Source organism: Pogonomyrmex barbatus, unplaced genomic scaffold, assembly GCF_055798465.1.
Source record: "Pogonomyrmex barbatus isolate J1 unplaced genomic scaffold, ASM5579846v1 scaffold7, whole genome shotgun sequence".
Lineage (NCBI taxonomy): Eukaryota > Metazoa > Arthropoda > Insecta > Hymenoptera > Formicidae > Pogonomyrmex > Pogonomyrmex barbatus.
The window spans coordinates 8,460,662-8,486,006 of NW_028297171.1; the positions used below are offsets into that span (position 1 = coordinate 8,460,662).

General features: G+C 34.9%; 1 protein-coding gene across 3 annotated transcripts in view; it reads left to right on the forward strand.

Annotated features, from left to right (window-relative positions):
* The window catches only part of Sarm (sterile alpha and armadillo motif), a 116,448-nt gene that overhangs the window by 48,950 nt on the left and 42,153 nt on the right, over window positions 1-25,345 (forward strand). Inside the window, exon 1 of one of the 3 annotated variants that reach the window (XR_016140936.1) lies at window positions 16,709-17,934. The exons of the other annotated variants lie outside the window; for them this stretch is intronic. The gene's annotated coding sequence lies outside the window, so the exon portion shown is untranslated. Of the gene's footprint in view, window positions 1-16,708; window positions 17,935-25,345 lie in introns of those variants that run through there. 3 annotated transcript variants of the gene reach the window in all.

Here is a 25,345-nt window from a genome sequence, read left to right on the forward strand (position 1 = left end):
GTGAACGACGTCGCCGCTACTCGTTTTCTCGCTCCCGCAGTGAGTTACGATTTTCCGTAAAAGCAGATTTCCGCAACATACCTCATTGGCATGCCACTTAGATCTACCGGGTGTGATAGGACATTCTTGTTGCAGCGGCTGCGGGGTTTCAAGTGCATGTCTACTGCGCACGGCACACGCTGTTACGTTGCGTGTTGCACATGCATCAGCAGTTGCATGCCACGACGCTGATCAAGTTGCGCCGCAATGTTGTTGCAACGTGTAATCTTTCTTAGCGCACCGTCGCCAGCTCGGAGGAGGATCGTGGCATTGTCGATAAGTTTTTGGCGTTCTCTATCGAGATCATCTGCGAAAAATATTCCATATTTATCATTGTTAATATTCCATACGTTAACACTTCATTACTGTTATTATTATTATTATTATAAAATGATTTTACATAGAATGAATTTTTCAAATATTTGCGAAATGACCGCTGAAAATCCATGTTACAGCATCTTTGCAGCTTCTGAATTCAAATTCGCGTTTGGATTTTAAATTTATTTATTTTTTACATTTTTATACTTATATATTATTTATGCACCGATCTGGCCTAATCCCCCGCACATCCTCGATATCACGCGACACCATGCAGCGTTATTTATTGCCACTGGGGTCCTTGCGCGCAGCTTAGCCGCGTTATGCGTGTCTAGCATATTTTCCATTGAAATGCTAATAAATTTGCCTAACGCCACACCTCGGTATATCATTTCGCGATTCCCACGGGAATCGTGCGAGTCTCGTTGCCGCGCGACCTAAAAATCTTCTTCTTTCTTGAACGCCGACAAAATTTCTTTTTCTCTAAATGTCTGAACTCGTATGCTCCCATTGACACACAAATCAAGTTTTTCAAATGACATTTATTTTAATTCATAACTAAATACACGGTAAATTATTCTTCTGTATATTTCTAAGTTGCACTTTGAAACATTACATTCCCAGAATATATAATATTATATAATAAAAATTAATTTTTAGATATATTTAATACCGCATTATAATGTGCGTTTTTTGTGCGTATACACATGTATTTGCCGTCCCGATAATTGAGCGAGAAGAAGCCTACGTAAAATTCCCTTAATTACCGACTTCTAGCTCGCACGTCAGCCATTAATCACCGTCGCGTATATATATTCCTGTGGAATTAATCGTCGATTAATCAACCTTTACTCGCGTCGCATCGCATCGCGTCGCGCCGTGCGTGCGCTCGTGCGAAAGCCGCGCACGAAAAGATTCGTTAAATCGTGTATCCTGTCCAACGATAATGAACTATCTTTAGTCCGTTCGCGGCTGTGAAATCTCGATGATATTTTCTGCACATATCACATTATTACATATCACAAATGCTACATGTCGTGGCGCGTATGTAACCGCACGCTATGCAAACTAGCGTATGTGCCAAGAACATTCTTAGATATTTGTATATTATTGGACGCTATCTAAAAGTAAAATGATATCGATGCATATATCAAGAGACAGAGAGTAACATTTCTGTCTAATTTGAAAAAGACAATAAGCGTAAATAAGATTATCAAGTCAACTTTAATCAACTTAATCGAAAGGCAAAGAATACGTTAAATAAAATAAAAATTAATGGAAATTTGGAATGGAAATATTGAAAATTTTAATTTGTTAAGTTAATAATATGAATTTTGTGAATTACATATTTATTTAATATTTAGAAATAGAAATAATAATAAATGTTTGTAGAAATGCATATATAGTGAATGATATAGGAAAATAAATAGAGTAAGAACTTGTTGAATATATTGTATTCTTCGTTAGAATATTTTTAAGCGTGTGTGGTTTAGATATTACGAACGTTGTAATTTTATACTAAACTAAAATGAATGTATCAGGGGCGTGCGATGATACGCGCTGCGCCCTGACCTTACGCACACAAGAGTTTAATGAGCGTACACGTTACATTGTATAACGTTTTAACAATCCGCCGCCATCCCGGTGGGTGTCGGCGGCGATATGCGTCTCCTACACTCTAATGAGAATTGATGTTTCCGACGATTATGCTTAATACGCCTCTCTTCCTCGCTAAAAGACGGAAATCGTCTTATACATCCTCACTTACGTCCGTCTAGAAGTAAATTTAAAATTATCAAATTCGCAATATGCCACCTCTGTCCTCGATTTCAATAATCGTTACAAATCCATCACAATTATAAAAAAAGTACGATATCCTAAAGAAATATTATATTTTCTTTGAATAATAACAAAATTGTATCATTATTTTTTATTTATATATTCTTTGACATGTACCACTTTTGGAGAATTTTTTTCCAAAATTAGTTAATATTTAATTTAATAAATAAATAATTATACAAGACAAGAGATATAAATAGATTCAAAAGAATTATTACAATTTTTTTTATTTCTAAAATATACTAAAAACTTAATATTTAACTCGTATGCATTTTGCCCTGTCAATATTTTTAATGGATAAACTCGTATGCTTGACCTAAGATGGATCACTTGACATAAATCGAATATGCATTAATGATGACATGAAGATGACAAATGGCCAAACAATTTCATGGCGCATATCGGACTTATTTGAGTATGTATTGCAACCAATTATAAAATGATAAAAATAATAAAAAAATAATTTTGATTCGGAATACTTCATATATGTTTTTTAACAATATTAATTTCTATTATTTAAAAAGGAGAAATTATATTCAACAAAATTATCTGACATGATTATTAAAGATATTCTCTCGTTGAGTAAGAACAAAAATATATTTTTTTATTATAATATTATTTCTATAAATATAATTTTACAAATATATCATTATAGTGAAAAGTATTTTTGTCGAATTACATACAATAAGAATCTTTAGATTCTAAATTCGTTCTAAGGTAGATTGATTTTCTTATCTATTAGCTTGCTCGACATATTCACAGATCTGTTAGATCATGATTGGACAACAAATGACTCGACGAAGAAGCGGAGTGCGATTAATTTCATTCGCCGCTGACAGTGTTCTCTCGTGAGATTAATTATTTCCGGGACACATAAGAGCCGCGTACTTTGTTGACAAAGTAATAATGCTACACGCATGATTCCAGAACCGATAAAGCGCGACAAAGTCTCGCGGATTAAATGATAGTCAATTGTATGACTAGAACTGACTTTGCAAATTGTAACACTGCGATTCAATCGAAATGTATGGCGCTGTAATTATTCCTTTATTTCTCTTAAATGTCATTTAGATGAATATGTAATCGCACAATCAATATAAGTTGTAAAAATAATTTACACGGAGATAATAATCAATAAGACTATAGATGTATATAAAATTATGTAACATAAGTTAACGATTTATGTTGTACATTATTATTTATTTCATTAATGTAAGATGAAGTAACTCCAAATATCTCCAGGTATATAAATCTTATATAAGAAATCAAATGTCAAACAAAAATATATGAATAACTGAAACAAATTATTTATTAAACAAATAAGTAATTAAAATATATATAAATATCGGTAGTTATAACGAAAAGAGTTACTAGCAGATTGCTCTACGAATTTATTTCTTAATGTTCAAAATTAAGGTTCAAAATGATTGTCTCCGTTTGGTTAAAAGACTTTTTTTTAACAATTCGCATCTATCATCCCTTTGTTTCCCGAGACTTCGTCGAACTCCCACGGCGATCTAACTTACAATCTAATCAAGACGCAGAAGCGACATTTCGCTCTTCTCCGACGCGTGCTCATTACTCTTCCTTGTACCTCCAGCTAGACGACAGTTAATTAACGAGCGAGTTACAGGATCCTTTTTCTTTCAAACAACGATTCATAACGAGTACGAGTACCTTTCATGAGTCTTATTGTGTACATCAAATGCACCTTTGTTTAATATCCGCAGCATTATGTAATGTCGTCAAATATATGTATCCAGACACATTAATTTGACGTGTCGCATGTTTTTCATGTTGAAACGATGGCTTGTGGTTTAGTGAAAGTTTCGCGAAAGCCCAGTGAGAAACTTTCTGAAGTTATTAGATATTATATATTATCTTGTTTACCGAGTGACGCTATCTATTATCCTGTTCTCTGAATCCCTTTTAATTAAATTATTATTATATAAAAATTTGGTTGCATGTAGATTAAATTGATTAATTTATTACTCTTATTTTTTTTTTAGTTTAATTTATATTTTGTAAAATATACGATAGATGCTTGCTTAATTTTTCAACGGGATTTTCATTTTTCGATATTTCAAAAACAGATTTAAACGCGACTTGCTTGTGCTGTCTTTTTGCGACGGCGACACCATGAGAGACGCATGCATGAGTCACATCCGTGATTATCGTGCGATGCACGTTTGACACGATTTGTGCCGCACTCGGTTGACGAAAGGAGGAAAGTCCCGCGGATCAGATACCGAGAATTCCCTCCCCCATGAAGTTGATCTGAGGTAAAGAAAGTAAGCCGGATGTACACATAAACCGGATACATGTACGAAAGAGAAGGCGTTGGCGAATGCATGTGTGAGAATAATTATTATGGAAACGAAAATCATAAGAGATTGCATTAACGTTTTAAATGAAAGAGTTTTCTTGAATGAAATATGTGTCATATTGAAATGCAAAATATATTTGTTATTAAATTAAATGTATTTGTTGTATGAAAATAAGTTGGCGGAACAAGATACGCGAATCAATTTTTCTAGCTTTAACAACATGTGATTATGATTATTTAAATCTTTTTCGTGTTTAATCCGTCTTTCCTTTTTTCTTCTAAATTTTATTAAAATGTGATTTGCATATGAAAATAAGACATCTCTGTCGATATCCGTTTCGGAAACATTATGAACACCGTTAAATTATTTGTAGATATCTGAATTGTTTTTGGCTTTGATCTAAAGATTATTACAGTTTACATTTTTATTAAGTAAAATTAAATCCAAAGATGCTTGAAGAAGCTACGGATGAAAAAGGAGTAGAGAGAAACGTTGTACGTAATATCCTTTGCTAATCTTGAGAGTGCACTTTACTTGGCGCCAGCCAGTAACTTCCAGACAATCTGTTACGTAAGCGCAGTAACTTAAGAACGCATTATTAACAGGTTAGCAGTACAGTCTTGATGTGATAACAATCGATCATTTCGTGAAGTTTTTACGTAGTACGTGTGGGTGTTTCAGTTGTCGACATCGTGAAATTAATTTGAGAAAAAAAAAAGAGAGAGAGAGAAGGAGAGAGAGATTAAAATTAATCGTTTTATTATTTCCATGAACGCGCCTTTGATCGAGAAGTGACATCGTGTAATGCCAATGAAAATGGTACACGTAGGCGGAACGTGACGGAATCAAGAAAATTTGCATTTTACGAATGAGCGAGTGATATTTTGAGAAGAATGTTTATCGCGTTTACTGTGAGAATTAAAGTCTTGATATTTCAGATAAGAAGATGCATACAATGTTATTTTATTTTTCAGAAAACTTGCCTCTCTTTTATTCTTTGAAAATAATTTTTGAATATCTCTTAAGGCGTAGAATAGCCTTATTATTTAAATTATTTAAAAAGAATTGAATCTAATTCTTTTTTCCTGTATATGAAATATTATATATTCTTATTAATGAGAAATTTATCTTTATATTTATTCATTTGGTACTTTAACAACTTTCTTTACTTCTTTTATTCCGACATTATATCCCGCATAAAACTACTTTTTTTTCATTTCAAGTGTTTCAATCAAATTTTCAAAAATTGTTACTTACTTCCCTTGATTTTCATGTCATGTTTGATCGTAAAGCAAACGCTTTCATGCAGCAGCGAGATAGCGATAAAGTTAAAAGACGGATAGCGCGAGAAAGCAAGAAAATAGCGAGGAGATAAGTGTCGCTTTCATCTAGTCTCACGCATTTGTGGAGCAAAATCCAGCCGACACCAGACTTTTCCGGCAGTCTTAATGACCGATGCAAATGTACCATCATTAGGCCTTGTTGGGCTCATTTTGCTACTATTTGTCTTTATAGCTCATCACGGCATCGCGGTCGTTCTCTTTGCATAAAGAGACGAGTTCTTTTCGCCACTGCTGGTCGATCGCGGCCGCGAAACAACGTGGCACTCAATGGGATCGTAAACGTTCCTACATAGCACGATCGTTAGCCTGATGAACGCGTTTAAACCCTCTTATCCTTTGCTCTCGGCTTCGGTGTTATTATGCTGAGATGGAATTGACGAATGACTCGCTCGAGGACTCGTGCACTCGTAAACTTCAAGACTCGTTGCGAATTACGACGGTGTTAAACGGGCATAAATTTCATATTAACTTAATCGTTAACTTACGTAACTCTTACGTCGAGTACAGAATGTTGGAAATTTTATTTAAACGCAGAATTGAAAGGATTGAAAAGATAAATCGTTATATCTGAATTATGTTGTATCTGAAATTATTTAAAAAAAAAAAGTTAAACCAATACATCTGATGGAAATGATATGAATTTTGTAAACTTCTCGAAATATAATTTCTTAATTTAATATTTATATGTTACGTTAATAATTGAATTTTATATTAAGATATTTTTTTAGATTAATTTGATTTGCGACATACTTTTCTTTTTATGCGTATGAAATGTGTTTTTTTTTTTTTAAGCAATATATATTCCGTGACTTTGATTATTTGCGATTTTGTTACGATATTCCAGACGCTTTACGTAGTCTGCATGCGAATGAACTCGATTAACCTCGATTTTTGACAACATGGCAAATTCCATTCGTGGTTGTGATTTGTTAGCAAACCGGAATTTTTGTGTCGGTAGTCGACGAACTCGAACGAGTGAAATGTGCTGCCCTGTGGGAAATCGAGTCTATTTCTGATCGTCGGACACGCTTGCACGCTTGTACTCTGTGTTTTGTTATCGGTTGTTGCAAAAAAAATAATCGAGGGTCGGTGGCGCAACACTTGACGGCACGTGCGACGACCTCAATTAACATCACTTAATTTACAAAGCGTCCGCACTTTACCTTGATTTATTTGAAATAGATTGGATTGAAAAGAAGGCGCTACAAAACGAAATGATAAATTATATCAATTTCGCGTATCATGATAATTAATTGCAATAGCATAAAAATCTAGACTTTTTTGTCACGATAAAATGATATTTTTTTGGATAAAGTATCATCAATATATTCGACGTAAAATAACAACTTTAAAAAATACTTCCTTATTTTTTTAAATTAAGATTCTTAATATTTATTTAAATAAGATTTCTTAGGCTAATTTATGATATTTGTTTCGAGAAAATTTTCTTGGTATTGCTTGGTATTGCTTGAATTTTTAATCTATTAAAATTCAAAAGTTGTTACTATTTAGACATTAAAACACAAATAGCATTTTTTGATAATAATATTTAATATCCTGTACAGAAATGAAGGGATTAGTGAATTAATGTGTCATATGTACAAAAAATTTTATACTCTCTATTAAAGAATCTTGTGAAATCGCGAAAATCAAGGAAGGATAAATAATTAGCAGCTATTGTATTCCCGCCATTCTTGCGGTTATTTTTATCATACTTATTATCCTCGCTACAACCGGTCGTAATTTGTGGCTGTAATTTTTCATTTAGATCTCGTCGCTCTTCCGGTCGCGGAAAGGATGATGTCACAATGAATGGCGCCTGTTGAATCCCGCGAAATTCCGGGAGCATTTCTGGAAACAAAATGAGTAATAACGTAGTCGATCCGATCGTTCTCCATGTGAATCATCATCGTTCCGATTGATGAAATCATGAGAGCGCCACAAATTGCTCTCACGTTCAAAAGGTGCATTTTTTTCTGCGTACTAGTAAATGTTGAGTTTTTTTTTTTTTATTTAGTTTCTGCTCAATTTTATATTGAGCAAAAATTAAATAGATAGCTTCTTTTGTGAAACGACAGCGCTTCTATCGGAACAGTATCTCGCTTGTGAGTCACTTCGGAGGCCCGCTGGAAGGGACTGGACGTGTCAAGAGACGTCTCGCGATCTCGTCCGAGACTAATTATCGCGGCTGGACGTGAATTAGGGACGTAAACTTAAACGACGTTGCCGCCACTACGGTTATAAGAGCGCGAAGCCAACGTTGACACTATCGGCGTTCCCGATCTTTCCCGCTTCTCTCCTTTCTTTACTCGCGCAAGAGACACATGTCGGTCTCTTCATGCTCGAACGAGGTAACGACGCTTGTTATCTCGCGCGCCGTTCGCTCGCGAGCATCGTTTCAACCAATTTGCATCCGTAACTGCGTCTTTGCGAGCGGAGCGCCTAAAGGAGCCATTTCGACGCGATATTTAATCAATCGCTACAGATATTAATATGTATATGGAGGCTTATATGTTGGACTTTGTTATTGATAAAAATGAACCTTCAATTGGTTCGAATGGCTGTGAAATATGATCATACATAAAGCTTTTTTTAGAAAATTTTATTAATATTTTATAATAATATATGAATATTAGAGACGAATATTACAATTATGAAAAATTATATAAATTCTTGCAAATTTTTCTAAAAAGAAAGGATGGGAGGGTAAATAATTATTTTCAATTAATAAATATCGTCAAAAGTATTCTACTGCTCAGAAAAAAACCATCTTGTGAAAACACTCGTCGCCACTTTCGCATCATCCTTCATCTCGCATTTATCTCTCGAGCGACACTTCACACGGTGGAGAGTACTTGTTCTTTCGTGAGGTTAAAGTTTCTTCAGTAATCGTGATTCGCGACGAAATATCATGAAGAAAGCTGGACCTGTGGCCCTGCAAATCGAGGTGAGTACTGAAGAGGAATGGCGACAGTTACTGAATCGTCCGGGTCGTCTGATCGTTGCGGACATCTACTCGGACTGGAGCGGACCCTGCACCGCTATGGTCAGCACCCTGAGGAAGATTAAGATAGAGATAGGCAATGACGCGGTGGATTACGCGGTCGTGCGAAACGACGACATCGACGACTTGGCAAGATTCCGAGGCCGAAGTGAACCCACCTGGATGTTCCTGCAGGACGGTAAAATGGTGAATCTGATGTTCGGCGCGCACTGTCCGAGTCTGCAGAAGCTGCTGACGAGTGAGATAAAGAGAGTGCAACTGTTAGAAGCTCCGAAGTGGCGTTTGGAGGTGTATGAACGGGCGCCTGAAGAGGAAATCCGATGGCAAAAGCTAGAAGCCGTTAGGTGATTGAAAAAGAAATTTTGCAAGAGCACATAATCTAAGATTTTAATTTATTTTATATATTTTTGGGAATTAAAAAAGCATAATTGAACGTAATGATATTTTGCAAGCAAATGTAATATAACTAATAACGATAATAGTTTGAGCATTTTATTGCGTATTCTAGATCTCTCCTTTAACTTTTCTTATTTTTTACTCGGGCATATGGTTGGAGATTTTATTTGCAATGATCTCGCGTCGGTAATAAAAAGTGCACTCCTCTCAAAAAAGTTGCGTATATTTTATAAAAATATCTCGATGAAAAGGCTAGCGGTGGAGGAAAAGAAGCGAGCGAGACAAGAGGCCGAGAGGTTGGAGAAATATGAGCGATTCATGGCGCAAATGATGATCGAGTTATGTGAGAAAACGGTGCTGGTGCTTTATCCGTGGGTCTTTAAGGATGAGCGTGGAAGACTGCGGGACAAGATGCAGAGTCCGCCATATGTAGAGCTTGTGCAAGATCTCTTCAGACAGTGCTTCGATGTGCAAGAGGAAGCGCGGATCCAACTGAACGAGGACATAATCGAGAAGATGTTCGTCGAGAGCGGCGTCGACATTACCGAAAAACTGATAAAAGGTGCATTACGAAAGACAAGTCTCAGAATTAGAGAAATAACCATAAAATTTGCAATGACATAATAGTTGTGGTAAATTGTATGTAATATTATAATTTATTATTTAAATTTATGATATTCACTTTCTACGTGCAATCGCATTTCTGTGAATCATTATCGGAAAGTGAAAAAGAAAAGGATAAAAAAATAGAAGGATGTGAACAAATGCGTTTCTCCAGGGCTAACCAACGGAAGATGCATGGCGATGAGACTGAAAGGCAAGCCGCCGCATCCGGATTGGCCGGTCCATTATCCTTATGAATGTCCGGAACGTAACTCAAAGTGCCCGATCCGCGCGATCGACGACATCGAGAATTATCTTATCAGCATCATCACGGAAGAACCGCCGCCTCTTCTGGAAGCCGGCGTGCCTGTGATCAGACCGACTTACGATAAACCTTACATACAGAGGCACGTGTACATATATGAACCAGATCCGGAAATTGAAGGTGACGAGCGCCGCGAGCATCCCGCGGCTTGGGTACCTCCTCAGGTATTTGAAAATAGAGGCGCTTGAAAATTAATTAATATTTAATTAGACAAAAAATTGAACTAAAGATTAATTTAGCATAAAGAAAATTTTGTGTAATTATTATGACCAATTTTTTTTATCACAGTTTTATAATAGTTTTATAATAGTTTTATAAAGATTATACAACTATCGATAATCATAAATCGCAAACAAATGTTATTGTTGTTTGTTGAAAGTTCTTTAATAAGTGAGAAATTTTTACAAGTATCTAGCAGAATCTCGTATGCATAGGCCAGAAGTAAAGTTCACGCTTTCAAGACTCTATTCCCAATTTACATGGAGAAAGCTCATCCTTATGAAGAGCCGGTAGTTCCTCCACCGTTATGCGCTTTCAAATTCGAGGCTTCGAAATTCGGTGTTGTGCGAGACGCGTATGAATTGAGCCGTGATGCCATCGAATACTTTGGTGTCTTCGAATTCGATCGGCCGCCTTACGCGAGACGTCTCGCATCTTCACCCGAAGATTACGAAAAGGTGCACTATTTTCCTTTAATGATGATAAACTGATTTGATCAAATTTACCTCAAATTAAATAATTTTATAATAATTCAATTTTGATCAACTTAATAAAAAAATTAAAAAAAATTAAATAAATTATCCTTCTATCATAATTTACAAGATGATATTCATGGCGAATAAAATTGTTTGCGAAAGATGAAATACAAAACTGGCGTCGAGGTGTTCGTAGTGATAATTCGAAGAGTCAACGAGGAAGTTTTCTTGGCTTTCGCCGGCATCGAGCCGTTCTTTGTGACAGAGGTTGATGAGGAGGCTCAGAAAATGATAATGGAATATTTCCCTGAAGGAGCCGAGGATGTGATCCCATTAGTGTCGGATGAGCAAGAGGTACTTTACGAGAAAGAAGAGGAGGTGAAGAAGCAGAAGAAGGAGGAAGAGAAGGAGGATTATGATGAAAATGTAGAAGAGGAATTTGAAGAAAATATAGTCTATCCCTTTAATTGATAAAAATAACTTACACATATTTATTCAGCTTATATTTGTAATGTTTATTTCCAAAGATGCAATATTTTTAAAAATAATTATACGTTTATAAATAGATTCATTTAAAAGAAATAATATTTTTTAAACATTACTCATATAATTAAAATAATGTTTAGTGATTTTATAAAAACGTAACATTTAAAATTTGAAAGAAACAATGTAGGAAATTATGAAAACTTTTGTCATATGGAGTGACTTGCATTTTGTATATTCTCTAATATATCTTGGCAACAATTGCGCCCGATGTTCGATTCAATGCGCTTGGCACAGTGTGTTTGTATAAATTTGGCGAGATCCACCAATCCAACTCGTGGAAGTTATAAATGTAACTAATTTGTTGCCAATTTTAATTCCGGCGTTAAAGCACGTTGAAATACAAGAATTACAAGAAAAATGTACAATAAATACCAACGAAAATGCATTGGCAAAACTTTTATCTTTGAAATTATGATGTGTTGAAATCTTAAGATCATATTCCTTTATTGTTTAGCATCATAATTTACGATATTTTATTAGCCAACACATATAAATTTAATTAGATATAATTTAATTTAAATTCTAATAAGTAATTTGATTTGATTAACTTAATGTTTAGAATTCTTTTTTACTATAATTTTCAATTTGATCAAATTATTTTGAAGACTATGAACACACACTAATTAAGTATATATATATATATATATACTAATTAAAAATGCATTTAAATCATAATATTTGTACAGTATTCATCTATTCAAATTTGTGTTAAAATGTATTACATAAATTTGTATATTATTTATATTCCACTCTGATTTTTCGTTTGTAAGAAACATTATTTTTAGATAAGATAGAATGGTAAATGTCAATTCATTGGCTATTCTTTTATTATATCCTTGTTTAAAGGAAAAAAATATTTATATTGCTATCATTAATTACAAAAGATTGCTCGTAAATGTCGAGCATCGTGCTTGCGTAATGCTCGCGCGTAATCTTGCAAATTTAATTGCATCAATAATGAGTAAATCCCTCGCTCTTTTTTCACGGCAACATAATTCTCTTCGCAATTGAACGTACCGAGACGGAAAAAAATCGGACTCTGTCGCCATGTCGCTCTCTTTATAATCTTGATTTCCGATTAACCTAGTCAATAAACATTATGGGAGCACCTACTTTCCACGGTGAACGTTATTAAGTTTTCCGCTGCATTTACGACCTTCGCTGCGTGTTCTTACGCGCCTTCTTTCCAAGAATACAGAACGATAAACTCCTGACCGGATTTCATTTGTAATAAAATCGTTATACGGAATGGTAGGGTAGAGTTGCGTTCAGATTGCGTGATTGATTTGTCTCGTATTTTATCGCGAATTCACGATTATTATTCCGCTAGTCTCGACATTTGCTCTAAAATCTATATTTAGTATGATAATATCTCCACTATCGTTATATTTCATTGCCTATATTTTATTAACATGTATTGCGTTACTATTACATTTATCGTATCAATTATTCGAAAATTTATTTAAGTTGTAAATATCTCTTATTACTTATTCATTTAATGGTACAGTTAACCGCGATTAATACGAAAGATTCGATGATTGATGCAACGCCCAATCATCCTTTCAAACCAGCTGGAATATTTTAGCGCAAGAGAACGATTTCTGAGAGATGGAAATTTAATTAAGTCAATCTCTAATCGAAGTATCTTAATTACTAGGAATTTAATTAATTAAATATTTAAATTGAATTTCTCAATTGACTTGATTTTTAAATATTAATACGATTTTATAGAAGAATTTGTCATCTCTCTTCGCTTCTTTTGTTACGCATTTTTAACGTGACTATAGACGTTAAAGTTATAAGACTTTAAAGTGAGAAATATTAGATAGGAAACGTAGATTAATGCGTTGCATAAATTCTACCTTGACAATGTCATGCTCGACAAGTTGGCCAAGAAAAGACGAAACAGTACTTTGTGTTCTTTTTTCTTTTTTTTTCTTTTTTTTTTTTTTTTTTTTTTTTTCTCTTAATTCATCATCATGGGACCGTCGTGGTACTGCCGCGGGCGATCAATTGCTTAAACATCAATGATTATTGCACAAGCATTACATAAGTAAACAGATGGATCGAGCAAGTGAGGTAGAGGAATGATGGCGAGAGGAAGCAGACAGAATACAGGAAAAAAGACGCAAATTACCGCCACTAAGAGCAATTCACATCCATCATGCGTGTTACGTACGATTAACAATTCTCTCGTCTCCTTTTCTCTATCTTTTTTTTTTCCTGATGTTGTATCATTCTTGAGCTTCCGTTCGAACTAATGGTTCCGCTTGAGACATTTGAAATATATTATTTTTGTTTGTGAAAAACGCGTTCGTAAAAAATACGAAGTTAGACAAACACAGAAATTATTTTTTCCGATAGAGTTGAATAAGTTTTAGTATAATGAGAGATTAACTTAAAATTAGCGCGTTAAATAATATATGTAATGAAATAATTGTATAATGGAATTATTCGAATAAAAAAATTCTCTATAACTTTTTTCAACGTGTGATAAAAAGAGGCGGAAGTATACATAAAAATTTACAAAAAAATAATTAGGCACAAGGTTCTGCCAACTGACCGAGAAATTCCGTTTACTTGTATCGTGTTGTACACATATTGGTTGTTATTCATTTGTTAAATAATTTCAATTTCTCTTTTTCTCTCTCTCTCTCTCTCAATCATTTCTTATAATAATAAAAGGATAATTTTAGATTGGTACGTATTCAAAATGAGAAGAAGTAAATATAATATTATGTTCCTCATACATAAATTATTATAAAAGTAGATTATATCAGGAAGAAGTTATTATTATTTTAGTCGATATCATGCTGTAACAATGTACCGTAATGAAGAAAATAACATGCATTGTCATGATATCGTATATGAAGTGACGAAACAAATCTGAATTATAATTGAAAGGGCGAGAAGAGGATCATGATCGCTCGAAAAGTACAGCCTTGGCCCATTTGAGGAGAATGCTCTCCTGGTTGAATACCTCTTCTTCTTTTTCTTCTTTATCCGGTGACGAAATTATCGACGCGATTGTTCACCCGTCATCGAGTAAATAATTCATAGGATAATCGTGATTGATTTGATGGCTCCAGCTACGCGTCGGGCTCGAAATTCGAACAATAATCGACGCGAGGTGAAAGTACACGAATGACGGGGCGAATACTTCGTGACATCGTGCCAACAGACGTAATCGTCGTGAAAAGAATCATCGCGAGCGATTTGACATTCCAAACCTTTGCTACTTTTACATTGTTGAGATTCTAATCGAGGTTACGGTTTTTTTGCAACGAAAAGTAATTGCATCTGAAAGTCAACGCAAAATTACGAAAGAAATTGAATGTTTTATTTTTTGATTTTTTAAAATTTGTTTATATATATATATATATATATATATATATATATATTTGTTTATATATAGAAAGCTATGTTTTCTCGCATATGCTCCTATCGACCAAAGAAACATTCAGTGAACCGTCCAGTGAGATATTCTTTACTCTCAAATGCACGTAGGAGCGAAAATAAATGTACGTTCAGTTCGCTGTCGTCGTATCCTCTTTTCGCTTTTCGTTTTACTGCTTATCGTTTTCTTTCCGGTGCGCTTGTCGCAAGTTGGAGCCGCCGTCGACATCGTCGTCGTCGTCGTCGTCGTCGTCGTCGTCGTCGTCGTCGTTCAGAATTAATAGCGTCGAGACATTCGAACCTGATTCATCGACGCCTACTAACCATCTACGTTGTCCATCGAACGATGGGGTTCGCTGTAAGAATTTTAATTTTAAATAAGAAAATACGAGGAAAAAAATCGCTTTTTGAATAAAAATGTAAATATATTTTTGTTAAAAGTTTAATGTTTTTCCATTAGATTATTTTTATTTTCAAAAATAGATCAATTGGGTAAATATAAAGTTTCATTAAAAATAAATACAATTATGATTATACGTTAATAAATACAATTATGAATAAACGTTATTTAAATTATTTTAATTAAAATAGTGTATGTACATGTATTTTTAGTTCATTACGACAAATAAGATATGTATTTATTGTCTCTCTGGATTTTGCAATCAGTCACATCATGTGTCGCTGACCACAGCGGAATTCGCTTCCGCTCCAATTTCGCGGCGCTTCGTCTTAGCCAGGAAAAAAAGTAAAACATCGGTCGATATGTTCCTCGTGCATTATTCCTTGACCTTCTTAATCGGATTCTCGTAGTGATTTCTCAATGCAATCAGCTGATTCCTTGGGGATTTCTAAGATCCTTCCTCTACGACATCCGTGAAGAAATTTCCGGGAAACGTGGTGAAAAATCGTCGATTCCCGTTTCGCTTTCAAAGCATCGCAAAAAATGTTGCGTGTTCACATATGTTCTGACATGTGTGATTCGGGGAAAGCGTGACCGAGAGGAGATTTACTTTTCGAACGAATTATGCATCGTTCCGAAAGTGAAAAATTAAAAGCGAATTAAATTCTAAATCAGACAAGTAAATGAACTTGGGCAACAAACAAGAAACTTAGGACTTTGAAATATGATGATAAAATTTAGATGACATGTAAAAACGCGATGGGATGTATATTCGAAATTTTACTTTTACTTTTAAACTTGACTTCAAGGCTTATAGATTCCAGAAAATTATGATAGAATTTTATATTAATTGAACTCTACTTTGTAACTTACTTTTCTTTGAAATAAACATTAAATAAAGAACTTCCTACTAAGGTTCAAAAGAGGAGTTTTTAGTCATTTTGAATAGAATTTTGTGATTTCGAATAGAAATTGTTAAGAAGATGTTAAAAATATTAAAAGAGATAGGTCTAACTGGTTAAAATATCAAAACAGATGTAAAAATTCCAATCGAAATTGAAAATAGTACAATTTCAACTCGGATATCGCCAGAAGCGCCTGATAAAAGTTATCTGGAATTATCGCTAATTTCAAAAGCACTAATAACACCACACGCCGCAAGAATTACATTTTCAAAGTTTACGGCGCCGCCGACGATAAACGTCATACGACATAGTACCTGTCTACTGTCGCAAATTATTTCATCATATTTAGCGTGTTCAGCAACAGATTGTCATTCTATACACGCTTACAAATCGGGGAAGAGGAAGGGACGGGAGAGAAGGGAGAATGGACATTCGTCACTCATATAGCCCCATACCCATAACATCTCCCACCTTCCGCTATGCTGACATTGGCTGCTCTCGCGCTACATCGGATCGACATATCGCGTCGCACGAGTGGCGAATCGATCTCGTCATCGTTTGCGCTTTCCGACCAGCCTCTGACCATCCTACCACGATCTTCTTCCTGTCCAGCTTCCAATGGCCGGAGCTCTATCCCTTCTCGGGACACCCCTCGACACATCCCTCCGGGTTCGAAGGTCACGGGTGATGTTGCAGCCGCCGTTCGACGACGTCCCGTGCTCGTGGTAGTGAAAACCTGACGAGACCTCGTTCGGCTCGAGCCGGGGGTAGGGAGGCTATATATAACACCGTCGACCAGCGCTCCCTCAGTACTCTCGTGCGCGTCCGACCCGATGGGTGCATGATAGTCTTCCTTATGGTTGCGAAATCCCTCTGATTTCTTCCTCGTCAAGTGCTTCTTCTGGAAAGGAAGCTTCTTTCGACGCGTTCCACAGCACACGAAGATCAGCACTAGATTCTGGAATACAGAGCTGCTGACTTTCACCGATTCTCTTCAGGACTCCTCAGGATTCTCTTCGACTGACAATCCTCAAGGAGGAAGTCTCATTGAAATCCTTACTTACTTGATGTCATAATAGAAATATGTCGTAATAGAAGTGATTGACGATCACTATCTTAGTGAACTTTAAACGGAATTCCCAACGTTCCCAATTAACATTTGAATCTGATCTCCGTTCTCCCTGAGTTTGTGCATTGAACTCTCTTTTTCGGGAGGAAAATATAAGTTTCTACAGATCGATTCTTCAAATCTTTCAATCTTTAAGCTTTCAATCTTTAAGCGTCTTATCCAGTAATCATCATGAATATCGAACTTGAATAGTTAGATAGTCCGATTGTCAAGAATCTTGACGTAGCGGGAAGAAAGTTTATTTTAGCGGAGGTACGCGAAAAAATCTTGCGCCATCGTCCGATAACGGGAACCGTTTATTGCCTCCTTGCCAGCGAGTTTCTTTCCGCGCCTGGCTTTTTCTCAGCTGCTGATCTGTTGATGATTTCCCCAGTGGAATGTAACGAACACTTTGAGATGGTCACAGTACTGGGAAGTGAAGCGTGCGGATAAGTACATTTGATAGAGACGAGCACGAACGTGTCCTTGACGTGAAATATCACGTCGATGTTACACGAGAGAAGACGAGCGACGTTGTCAACTGAATAAAAGGAGACTTCGGACTTCGGATCGACGTATCGCGAAAAGAAAATCCATCCAGCAGCTAGCATGACAATGGTCGTCAACAAGATCAACATGTCGTCGTATTCCGTACCGCGGCGTACCTTCTTCTCGGGTCTTCACACAAAGGTAAAAATTCCATACGCATCGAAAAATCTCATGTGAATTTGTACTTTATTCTAACCTAAAAATTATTTTTTATTCTATCTAGTTTAAATAGTTATACATATTCTCTTCTTTTCTCTTCGAATCGAAGCACACTGATTTTACTAATCCAACTAATCCAACATTTACTATCGAAGATCACAATTTCAGGTGCAATTTTGTTTAATGAAAACGGATATTTATTTTACTAGTTTTAATTAAAGTTATTAATTAAAATTTAATAAAGTAATTAAAATTATTTAAGAATCTTGTATCGATTATTATATAATCTTTTGTGTAGCTTTTGAAAGTAACGTTTGAAAATTTTATACAATATAAAATATATATTTTTTAGAGTGCTTCACAGTTTCTTTCAAATTTTTTCAAAAATTATTGAAATATGATTGATTCTTAATTTTATTTTATGATTTATAAACTTTTATAAATGCAAAATCTCAAAGACTTTGTGCAGATAAATATATATTTATTTAAGATACATTTAAAAATACTTTCATTTTACTTTTTCACAAATTGCTTTTCAAAAATCAAAAAATTCTCGGAGAATTTGTTTCGTTTGAATAGATACTTTGGTTAATGATTTGCTATTTTCATATTTTTTCAATACGGAAGCGATCGAAATATCTCGACACTTTATCTCTGAAAAGCTCGATTTCGTTGTGATAGTAGAATTAAAATAACATACTCTTTTATCCATAATATATATGATTGCATTACATATATTAAAAGTCTAATTGGGCATGGTTGGATCGTGATTCGTGTTTGGGACTGAATCGAACACTCGACCATGAACATGACCATTTTTTTTTTAAACGCGATGCATGAATCAGGAACCAGATTTTTGGGAAGGGAACGAAGCGAGATAACAAATGCGTTGCCACGATGTATTTTTCGCGACAACTTTCCTGGCGCATTGCCATGTTTATGCTCGACTTTTCAGGCGAGCTATAATCTTTTTTGGATGGTAACGAATCCCGCGAATAGCTGGCGATGACTTATGTAATGACGACCGAGTCCCTCTGCTGGTTTGTTAAACTGTCATGTGCAGCTGCGATGTGCAACTACTTTTTTCTGCCAACGAGAACGACACTTGGAATTATACGCATGTCGCTTTATTTATTGCGAAATGAAAACGCCAATTAGCACTTGTGTTGATACAAAACAACTTTTTCCCAGTATAAATGCTAATGCGCAAAAATAGGCTTCCACGATTCGAGAATATCTTCATACAAGGTCTCAAAAAGGTCGATAAAACTATAAAATTATAAAACGAGCGGCTTTATTTCAAATGCGAATAACTTACATCACATTTATTAAGCATTAAATTAAATTAATTAATATTTATTAAAAAAAGATGAGAGAAAATTTTAATTAAAGATGTATACTTTGTAATACTTTAATATTTATTTTAATATTTATTAGCTTCTCTGAACATATTTTATTAACTTAATATTTCTTTTTTTTATATTATATAAATATGTATTAAATATTTATTTTTATGTAGACATTAATTTAAAATATCCTTGTCGAAAATTTTTATATAATTTAAATATAATTATTTAATAATTACGTAACTATATAATTATAATTATAGATATAATTTATTAAATATTTATTATCTGAAGTTTATTGCTGTTTATTGCTTGGCTTATTAAAGACGCTTATTAAAGACTTCGTATGTCTAACTTTACATTAAAATTATCGAATTAATTCTGAAAAGTCACGAAAATTGAGAGAATTGGAATATTTTTCAAGTACGCAGTTTCTTAGTAGATTCTGCGAAAAGACTCGCAGCTACATCGCTCACTCTGCATGTTGTATTTAGGTCTCGTTATATTTAGAAAAGTTTCCTCGTAGTAGAAAAGCATTTATCTCGTCTGGTTCGGCCTCGTTAATGCATCTTTCACGCTTCATTATTTTTCATTCAGTTTTACCGCGATACGACAAGACGGACACGTCGTTAATAATGATTCCGCGGTATACATCAATCGGTTAAAATGATGATCAGACGCTAAGGTAATCCATGTTTGATTTATAATTATAATATTCTAATATAAAATAACAATTTAATCTAATATAAATTAACAATTTTTTTTATGATTATACTTATATCTAATCTGATTTTATCTCAGAATTAATTTTACATAACAGTTCTTAAATGTAAAATCCGGTTCTTTTAATATACATAATCCTTGACAAATTATTTCTTTTTAAATTTATTTAGAATTTATAGAGTTTGCGATTGTTGAAGGATCTAGAAATTTTTCCGGTAAGCAATTAAAAGGCGTAAGGAACACGTGTTGGCCGCATTGTTGAATTGAATAACAGGGTGGCTCGTGGCACGAGCGACGATCATTCTCATTAAGCTGATGCTCCATGGCCGTTGAGACGATTAATATCAATATATCATACGAAAGAGAAAGAGAGAAAGGATGCTGATGCTCGTGGCGATGTTTCACTCCTCCACGCGTATGAAGTAGACAAGATTTTAAATTCGGAAAGCTTCAGCTCATATTTGAAATAGCCCGAAGGGAGTCGGAAATTTTTGCAGGTCGTTTCCTCCTGAGGTTTACATAAATCATCCTCTTTCAGCCCATCATACTAGACTGAGATTATTCATAATTTTAGTTCTAGAGGCGATCAAATACTTCCACACATCCGTGTATACTTTCAACTTGTTCTTTCTTCTCTCCTATCCTTACATCTTAAAATGCATTGTAATATTTTCTATTCGTCAGACGTCAAATGAGGGTCGTGTAATGCAAAATATGTATTCTGTTGCACATAAAAATTTCTGTTACACGTAAGATTATACGCAATTAAATATCTTTTCCCGTGATCGGGATTAATCTGATTCCATGCCCCGATCCCCCCCTCCCCCCCATTCGAGTCGCTTTAATGTACGGATGAATCGATGAGCCGACTGGAGCCGATTTTTTCTCGTCAAGTCTGGAGAAAGAACGCCTCGTTCTCGCGTGCACGCGAGAACGCGAAGGAGCGTCGTAAAAGCGACTCCGTCATAAGAGAGGCATAAAAGATTCATTTTGCTGGAGAGGTGACCCCGCCGACCCGGCATCCGCTCTCTGTGGGCGGCACTCTCGGATCTTTTCCCTCTTACACCCTCTCCCTTTTCCTTCTCTCTTCGTTCCTTGTTTTTGTTCAGAAACGTTAACTGGAGAATCGTAATCGCGAGAATCTTAATATTAAAAATCTTTAATTAATTAATTTATGAGCTTTCATTACGTTAGCGCCTCAGGCATTTCAGGTCTTCTGTTTAGAATATGAAATATCTTAAACTAATAATTTCATTAGTGAAGCTAAATTAACCGATTGACCTTTTTCTTGTTTCTCGAGAAATTATTTATACAGAAGCAAAATTTATTACGTACCGCAAAATATATGTTTATTGATTCAATTCATTTTTGCACAAAGTTTATTCCACACAAAGTCAAAATTCAAATGATATCTTTTTTTTTTAAATATAATATTAAATTATTAATATTATATTGAACTGGAATACTTGAACATTTTTTAAGATATTAAATATATTTTTTAAGTATATATTATTATATTGCGTACATTTTTTGGTATTTCCTAAATTGAATTTTTAATTATGCCTCTTATAGGTCCTCTTTACTTCATTCTTTATCTTTTGAGGTGAGCACGCAAAGAAAAAGAGAAAAAAAAAGTTTGAGGAAAGAAGTGGTCTTGTTAAGACAATCAAGCGGTTGGTCATTAAGCGTAACTCGCATTAAATTGCCGAGAGTTGGGAGATGCTGTTTTCGTTACGACGTCTCGGAAGAATTTACATTTGTTTATTAACTACCTCGTCCTTTCAAGTCGGGCTCTTTGTCTTAGTTAGCTAATTTAGGATTGTTCGTCCAGTTTATAATTTTCTCTCTCTATTTATTCTTGCGCTTATATATAATATAATTAATGAAAAAGATAATGAAGATTGCGCACGATACAAGGAATCATTTAGTTGCTACATGGCTAGCCGGGATAGGAGCTCTCGTTACTAGATGACTTCGTTAGAATGTCGGGGATCCCATTACAGGCGTGGTTATTTTATTCCTTATTTTATTTATGTCCGAGGGGATGTATCGTTAATACGCGAACGTCTTCAGGAATCTAATGGGCGGTTAGTTCTTACGGAATCGACGTGGGGCTTTCTTCAACAAAAGCTGCCGCATATCAGACCGGACGGACCGGATGCATTTAATCTGCGGCTATAACACCGCGAGACGGGACTAGGGATTCCTTCCTAGCTTAACAATGCGCATCATTCACATTTGAGGATTAGTGCGGTTGCACTCGCAAGGAATTCCGGGTTCGCTGAAGCAATCCGGAGATAAATAAGCGATCCAGCTAAATCGTGACTTGATTTATTGCTACGACTTATTACCGATAATGGCGTCCACCGTGAGATCCAGCGTAAAAGCGCTCCAATATGCAATCTCGATTCTCATTAAACGTGTTTACATAATGTGATATTTTATGGTTAGCCAATCGTTGACACTTGATTCGATATTCGTAAGCGCGTGATGAAGAGGAGCTATTTTAAGCGGCGTGTCTCGCTATAATAAGGGTAATTAATATCCAAGTTGGACAAGCGGAACAACGTAATAACTCTTTGCGGCGATAAAATCTAAAATTATCGCGGAGTCGTATTGACAGTAACGAATATTTGCAATCGTCAAAAAGTCATTTGTTTTTAAAGGTCACTTGCATAGGTCGTATTTTAACGTCATTGTAGTCAAATCAGATTGTCTCTCGAAATCAACGCTTTTTTTTTTTTTTTTGCCAATTATTAATTTCGACGAAAGCGGGTTCTCGTTTGCATGTTTGCATAGCTATATGACCGCTCGTACACATAACCATTTATGCTACTAAATCTGATGTAAACCTGACTGGCCGGTTGACTGGTCGGTCGCACCGGCATCGAATGTCGCCTTCACAACGTAGCCTAGCCGTCGAATCATATTTCTGTTGTCGCAGAAATGTCACGCAAATCGTATGCAACGCGACACGCGCGCGTCTCTAACTCCGACGAGAAAATGTCATTTCTGAATCATCGGTTACAAAAAAAAAAAAAAAGAGAGAAAGAGAAATGTTACCGGTAATAATAGGCACGTTGTACTGCTTGCACACTGTTCCGTAAATATTATGTATTTAAAATACATCTGCGCGCATATGATAATTAGAAATTGCAATTTTTCTCTTTGTACATTACTCTATGACTTGCAAAAATCGTTTCCTTAATCTCCAATGTGGATCATTACAACAAAATGATTTAATATTTCAAATTTAATATTTTTCTTTTTTTTACTCAGAAAATTTTATATACTCATTCAGCTTTTATCATTGATAATATTTTGCGTAAATTTGCACCTTAATGGCGCATAAGAATATTATCGTAGCGACTTTTAATTAATTTGAAATGGATATGCGTTTGTGTGACATCTTCTTTTTTTTTACTGGCGATTACGAAATGTTTTTTATAGGAACGCGTATGAGAAGCTCACGTATTAAAACATCCCGTTAGACCGTTAGCGTTGCAGCTGGCGCTCGGATCATTTAACTTTACGAGAGTTGCACGTGTAATAACGGCGTGTTGCCGATTCGTCGCGGCGTTTCAAAGTAGAATTTCTGAAGGAATTCAAACTTCGTCTTCACCGTCGTCGTCTTTGCGTATTTATTTTTGGATAATATTGACGCACTCGAAAATTTCCGCAAGATTTTAGGGCATGCCTCTCCAAGGACGCTCCCTTTGCATTTCTCTTTTCATTTGAAACTACAAATGACACTATTTCCCACGTCCAAGATTTTTCAAGATGGAAATGGATTTATGTCATTTATTTTTAGCAATGGATATGTAATAGAACGTGTTTACACTAATACATTTGGGGCCCATGGAAAATGACTCAAAATTTTTATCGAATATTTACATTAATTTACTAATAGCAATTGTTGATACGAAATAAATATAATTTACATATATTAGTTTGAATATATTATAATATTATTGTTTTACTATTTTATTGATTTTTTTCATTTGGATTTTCTTGCATTTATAAATCTATGTTTTGTAATTATTTTAATTGCGCAGTTGACAGATGCAAAAAATTCATGAATATTATTTTGAAGGAATTTTTTGCATTATCGTGTTTATTATACCTATAACCATCACCGGTGTTAAACGTAAAGCGATAGTAAAAGATGTAATCGATAAAAAAAATTATAATTGACTAATGTCCTTGCGGACAGAAAAATTAACGGTGCGCTGTCTCGCACTTTATAAGGACTAAAGATCCTGCAGGCGCTTGAATTAGCATTAACACGCTTATATGACCTGTTTTGTAGCACTTTTTTTTCCTTGCAACAATGTTTATCGGCCTTCCAGGAGTTATTTCTTTCTTGATACTAAATGATTCTTTTAATTACGCGATGACATTGAGATAAAAATAGAAAATACAATCTTTAAGAATCAAATTAAACTTTATGATCGTCGTTACAAAAGCAATAATTTACACAAAACTTTAACTTGTATAGTTTTCTTTAATATCTTAACGATTAATTCAAATCTTTCATTATTCTAAATAATTTGTTTTTTCTATTTTGAAAAACTAAGGTCATAATTTTTTTATTTTAAAAATACAAATTACAACTTCTTTATTTTAAAGAGTGAATAATTTTTTTATTTTGAATATGATAACCTTCTCGTTTTTTATTTCTATGTGTGAATTCTCTCTCTCTCTCTCTCTCTCTCTCTCTCTCTCTCTTTCTCTCTCTCTGTCTTTCTCCCTCTATTATTTCTGTAAACAGAAATTAGGTACAGCTGCGAATCATGTTTCTACTGTGTGTCTTGTTACATGTGCACCGCAAGTATGGCAATCTCTGATGTAACCAACATGATAGTGCGGTCGTTTACATCGAGCTGAGTTTACAGGATCTCATTTCTCGCTCGTTTTCTCCTGATCCTCTTCCTACACCTCCCTACACTCCCGTGCACATTTTTATCGACGCACCTCCCAGACTCGCAGGTTGATAATCCTCCTCGAGTGGCGCCATTCCTGATTAGCGATGCCCACGCATTTTCCTCGTCTTCGTCCTCTCGTCGTCTCTCGCTTTCCCCTGACCCCTTCCATTTCTTTTTCTATCCGATAAATATATACGAGACGCTTGATAAATAATGATATAACCGTTATTCTGTCGCATTTGTTACTCGCAATTAAAGAAACAAGCTAAGTAACAAATGTCGACTCAGATATAAATATAAATGTCGACTGACAATGAGATATAAATGTCTTTTCAAATGTAACCAGTAAGTACTTTTCTCTTCCTTTCTTGTTGTACTTTGTATTAAACTTGGATAAAG